Genomic DNA, 6,000 nt, shown 5'->3' on the forward strand with positions numbered 1-6,000 from the left:
GTACAGTCAATATTGCACTCATGTTTATGGATAAAAGTGACAGTTGTCATACACAAATTGGATTAGTGCATACTGGCTATTTTTTTTTCAGCTGTAGTTCATAACTTGGTTTGGAAGGACCACATTTCTCCAGAAGTTGTGGGTGGTGGCAGAGCACAGATGATCACAGAGAAGCAGAGACACACTGTGCATCTTTCATGTCTGTATTCTACTGATTAGCTATTTTTAAAATCAAACCAATAAAGGTCTGAGGTTAGGAGCAGTGTCAACCTGTGTGTGTACAATTCCTTTACTTCCTGCCTTCCACTATTAGTGGATCAGAGGAATAGCCTTTCTGTTTCTCCATTTGTGCTCCCGTCTTGTAAGTGGTGTCTAATGGGGAGACTCTATCTGGGGAAATACAGTTATCAAAAAGAGAGACCGGGAGTTCATGTGGACAGAATTGCATTAAGAGAATGTCTAACACCTAAATGCCCTGGTGTGGTGTACTTATGAGAGAGAAAGTATAAAGTTGGCTCAGTGTCATGTAGCAGAAGGAGATTTGCTCCAGAGCTGACCTTCAGTGTCACATCCAAGTCCGTGAAGGCATGTGAAATCTCTTCTCTGATCAAGAAAGGAGCAGAGGTTACGAGCAAGCAACAGACATGACCTCATGTATTTGTAGATGAAGTGGAGAGGAATAACCAAATATCTGGGAGGAGCTGATATTACAGCACATGCTTCTAAAAGCAGTTGTTAAACAGAGCTAAACTGTTTAAGGAAGTAAAAAGATGAAAATACTCTTGGCTTGTGGATGGAAAATGCTTGTTACCACAGATGTGGTAATTTAGCATTTCACACACTTCCACTCCCATCCCTCACTCCCAACAAAATCCATGGATCAAAGGAGTAGAAAGTTGCGGATCAGCCTCCCTGCTCCTGAGGCTTTGAAATAGCGATTGGTCTTTCAGGATGTTGTAATACCCAACCACATCAAAAAGCTGTGATGGTATGAACACATTCTTTCTATCTAGCTTTCAAGGTAAGTATTTACTAGGGTTTATCTAGGATGGCACTGGGCAGCAGCGTGTTTTGACCTGTTCCTTCATTCATCTCCTAAGAAATTCCTCATAAAGTATCTTGGCTGCTGAGTAAAGGGGGAGTTTGTGTAATGTGAACCTTAGAGAGGAATTATGATATTGCTCCCCACAAATGCATCATTGTGGTAAGGAGGTGAAGTGGGGTTTAGCTAATCATTAACATTAATCTATGCAAAAAAAAAAAAGTTATTGTTGCAATGAAGCAAATAGACTTGGGTTTGTTTGGGGTTTTTGATTTTTGTTTTATTTCCAAAAGTCATGAGTTCATGTGGAGTAAAAGGTGTCTGTGTATCTTGGCAAAAGGTTATTGCTTCTGAAACTAACTGCCAATACACTTTTACCTGTGCCTAGTACCTGTGATTACTGTTTCGGATAGCTGAGGAGGAGTAACAGTTGCCATCTCTGACTCTCTAAACTGATGTTGATCTGTAGGAATCTAAACAGACCCGATGGAACAAGATATTAACTGGGACACACCATACACACATATCAATTAGCAGAATCACAGGGGTGATCACCTGTGTTGCAATGAATAGCAGGCTTTGTAAGTGGATTATGTGTATAATTTTAGCTCTGATTCTTGAGATATAATGCTCATGTGCTTTCCTGCAAGCCTTCTCTCAGATTTCCTTACTGACACAGGTTGGTAGTAAATTGTAGGTTGGCACACATAAATTAGACCTAGGAAATTTCTGCAACCCTCACAGTCTCTGGTATAGCAAAACCAAAGCAAATACTTTCCAGTTCACCTACCTGAATTATAGAAGCCTGAGTTGCCTACCAAGTGTCTGAGACAGACACCTTAATGAGCAGAGTGTGATGTAGCATGGTCCTTAGGTATGGGGTTACCAAGGAACTCCTGGAGGTTTTACCTGCAGTGTTCTCTCACTGCCAGACATCCCTTTTGCCATGAATAATCTGGGACTTCTGTCTCATCTGTAGTTACAAGGGTCGTTTCCCTTGTGTGTTCTCTTTGATGTTATCAGCTGATACAGAGCATGATTTAAGCTCTTTACTGTGACTAGTATTACCCTTCCAACCAAGAACTGGCATAGAAAAGACCATTGTAAATAGCCCCATCCTTCAGTCTTGCCCATTCTCTGTTAAAGGCTCAGCTCAAACTAGATGAATAAGTTACCATGTGGTTTTGGCATTTTGCTGGAAGAGCTGAATATGAAGGGAGTTTTATTGTAGTCTGGATTTCCTGCTGTTTAAAAATATGTGATACAGAGGCAGGGAGCTTAGGAGATAATTTGCAGATACTTATAAGTGGGAATATTGTTCTTGAGAGTATCCCTATCGGCTCTTCCAAAGAGTTCTCTAAATCAAGAAAAAGAAAAGCTCAGATAAACCTTGATGCAGCCCAATTAATTGAATCCCAGTTTGTTGGCTCTTTCCCAAATGGTGTGTTTTGTCTGTCTCTATTCTAAAATTTGAAGGTCAAGGATGTCTTTAGTATGTTGACAGAAATATGTGTGACTCTACAGTATTCAGTTACAATGAAGTGCATTGCGGATTGTTAACAACATATTTCTTGTATTTTGGTAAGCAGTATGTCATAATGTTTGCATTCAGAGTTTGCTCAAGGTCTGATGAAGTCCACTCTGTGCCATGTGTGATGGAACTGGATTATCCAGCCTGACAATGAGCCTCCTTACCAAGCAGATTTTAATCCATCACAGCCTTTAGCTGCTGGGTTACCAACAAGTCCCATTCATGATATGCAGAAGCTTCTGCTGGTTCTGTGGTATAGATTGCAAAGATGATTGCAAAATTCACACAGATTTTATTGGCAACAGGAGGGGCTGTTCAAGGAGATTTTGCAAGCCCTGCCATTTGTGTTGGTCCATGCTCTTCATAGTTCTCCAACATCCACAAACACCATCGTAAAAATTATACAGAACACAGCTTTGTGCAGTCCTTTCAGAAATCATTTATATATTGTCTATGAATTTGTTTAATTACCTTTTTAGCTAGCTAGCACTACCAACATCCACAATCTCGTGCAGTAGCAAGTCACAGAAGTTCACTACTTTCTGTTTAAGGAATTATTTTCTTTCAGCTTTTTTAAACTGGTTTCCTGGCAGTTTCCTGCAGTGTTCTCTAGTTCCTGCAGTATGGGATTTGGTGAACAACTGTTTGGCACTCAGAATGGCCATCAGCTTTGATATTATGTCATGATATTGATTTGCACTGTGTGATACCCCCCAAATTGAGGAGTCCCAGTGTGTTACAATCTCTCCTTGTTGGGCATCTGCACTGCCCTCTTAATCACTTTAGTTACCATTCTCTGTATTTTCTTTATATTTGCTATGTCCTTCTAGAGCTGTAGAGACCGAAGCCACACACCATTTTCAGGATGTAGGCCATCAACTTCATATGTGGTGGTAAAACGTTTCCTTCTGTCTTGTTCTCATTACCCTTCCTGATGACACCCAACTTGTGTTGTTTTCCTTCTTTCTGATCTCCTATATGCTGTTAGAAACTGCTAAGAGCTGTCAATGATCACTCTAAATTCTCCTTTCTTACTTGTAACTGCCTTTTCCAAGCTTCACACCATGTGGGCACAGGTAGGCTATTTTTCTCTAGGTGTATTTCCTTGCTTACCTTGACACCAACTCTCACTTGCCATCTTTCTGCCTGCTCAGCTCTCTTGAGGTTATAGAGTTCAGAATGGCATTTAGACCAGAGTCTGTGAACAGGAGAAACTGCTGATGAAGTGTGCAGACAAAGGAATTACAAAATGTTAGTACTGAGTGTTGACAAACATGCCAAGTGTGTCTTTGTATCAGCTGTGCTTGAGAAACAAGTGGCCTGTAAAGGACCCCAGCCCTGGTGGCTGGGTACCACACCTGGCTTGTCACAGAGGTCAAGCATAAATAAGCCTGGTCATTAGACAGGAGAGCAGGGATCCAAAGCCAAGGTGTACAAGATGTCCCAGGTCACATCTAGCTGTCAGCCATAAGATTAATTGGCTTCATAATGTCCCTTCAGAAAATTAAAATGATTTTTTAAATTATTGACCTAAATGCATTTGCAGTAAATCTGCAAAACTACCTGCTTCTTAAGCTTGGTCTGTTCAGGCTGCACCATTAATTTCAGAACTAGAAATAAACTAATGAGGTAAATTATCCAGTCAGTCTCATGTGATGGCAGGGACCACCTTGACACAGTAGCCAGCTTTTTTACTTTCCCTGGTAGCTGTACAGTAGCAGAGCTGGAAAGTCTGGCTTGTGTATCTCAGTATTGCACACAGTCTGCAATATGATGCTGTGTGTATTAATATGTCTTCAGAAAGCTGGTTGCAATTGTGATAAATCAAACAAAATCTAATTATGCAAATATGTTAGAAAACATATACTGTTTAAAGAAAAATGTTTGGTTGATCCTGTGGATCAATATTTGAGGATTTGGGAGATGTATATGCTGTCTCTATGTATTCTAGTGCCAGATGCTATGATGTGATAGTGTATGAAGTTCCCTTTAAATTGTGTCTTAATAAGTAGCAGGTGATTGGGCAAGACATATGATACGTAAAGAAGAATCAAATTTTTGTTTGCAGTTGCTGTAATGCTGAAAATCACAGAACTGGCTGTGGCTAGAAGAACATACAGACATCAGACTGAGATTTTCTTTGCCAAAACTTAAAATCAGTATCGTGGCATATAAAGAGCACATTTCTTTAAAGGCATGTTGAAATCCCTAATTGTAAACTCCCTTTCTAAATGAAGCTTTAGTGGGTATTTCAGGAACCACAGGGCAGTGAGTCTGACTCTCAGCAGCAACAAGATTTTAGAGCTGATAGGACGGAATAAGAGCACTGGGCAGGTAGATATAAACAAGGCCTGTGGGAAGCAGTCAGCAGGGCTTTGGTAAAGGGAAACCTACCACTGTAGCCTTCTGGGTCCACCACCTCCAAGTGGTGGCGTCACTAAGTATATGGATAAGGAGAGCCTGGGAGGGGGTTGTACATGGATTTTCAAACAGCATGAGTCAAGGGCCTACACCAGAGGTTAGTAAAAAAACTAAGTTGCTGTGGGACTGGGGGAAAGACTTGTTTAAATTTTTTTTTTTAATAGGCAGAAATTTGGTTAGAGGATGAGATTCTCTCCATTCAAATTTCAGAGGCTTGGAAAATAAAATAGATCCTGGTCCAAGCCCACAATGAAAATTCACATTTTAGCAGTCCTGTGAGACAAAATACTTAATGAACATTGTGTGGAACAGGCTTCTGGGTGAATAACCACTGTGTTCAACGTCACCAATGATGAGAGTGTGGCCTGCTCATTCCAGGACTTAAAAGGGCATGTATAGTCAGAAGGAAATTAATGGCCCAGAGACATGCAGAAGCCAAGTACATAAAATGAATGAGTTTGGGTTGTTGGCCCATCACAATTGATGCTGATCATGCCACCCAACCCATCTGTGAAACAGAGGGGTGAGACACTGCAACTGAGCTATCAGTTAAAAAGAAGATGTAAGGAGAATACAGTTTCCTTTCTTTTATTTCTTATTCCGCTGTATCCTAAAAGAGACCCCTGCCCGACCATTGTTCAGACTCTAATTCCTCCAAGTAGCATTATTAAAAGTGTTTCTGAGGTTGGAAAAGGTGTGTATGAAACTTCAGCCTTGCTACTTGCAAGCGAAAATTACTTTTTGCATTGGGAATGTTTATTCAGCCTAATGGTATTCACCGATCTCATGAAACAAAGCAGGAGAAAAAGAGCAAAACTGAGTGAATCTAAAGCAAAGTTTGCCTACAGGGGATTTTTCCCCCCTTTTATTCTGAGTTGAATTTGATCCATTTTCTTTTATTTGCTGTAGAATAACAATGATCCTCTGCTCCTCCAACAGTAAACATTGCAGCCTGTGAACATCAGGGTTCAGCAAGCAAACTTTCAAAAATCCCTTTGCAGGGTAA

This window comes from Chiroxiphia lanceolata, chromosome 1 (genome assembly GCF_009829145.1).
Source record: "Chiroxiphia lanceolata isolate bChiLan1 chromosome 1, bChiLan1.pri, whole genome shotgun sequence".
NCBI classification, from domain to species: Eukaryota; Metazoa; Chordata; class Aves; order Passeriformes; family Pipridae; genus Chiroxiphia; species Chiroxiphia lanceolata.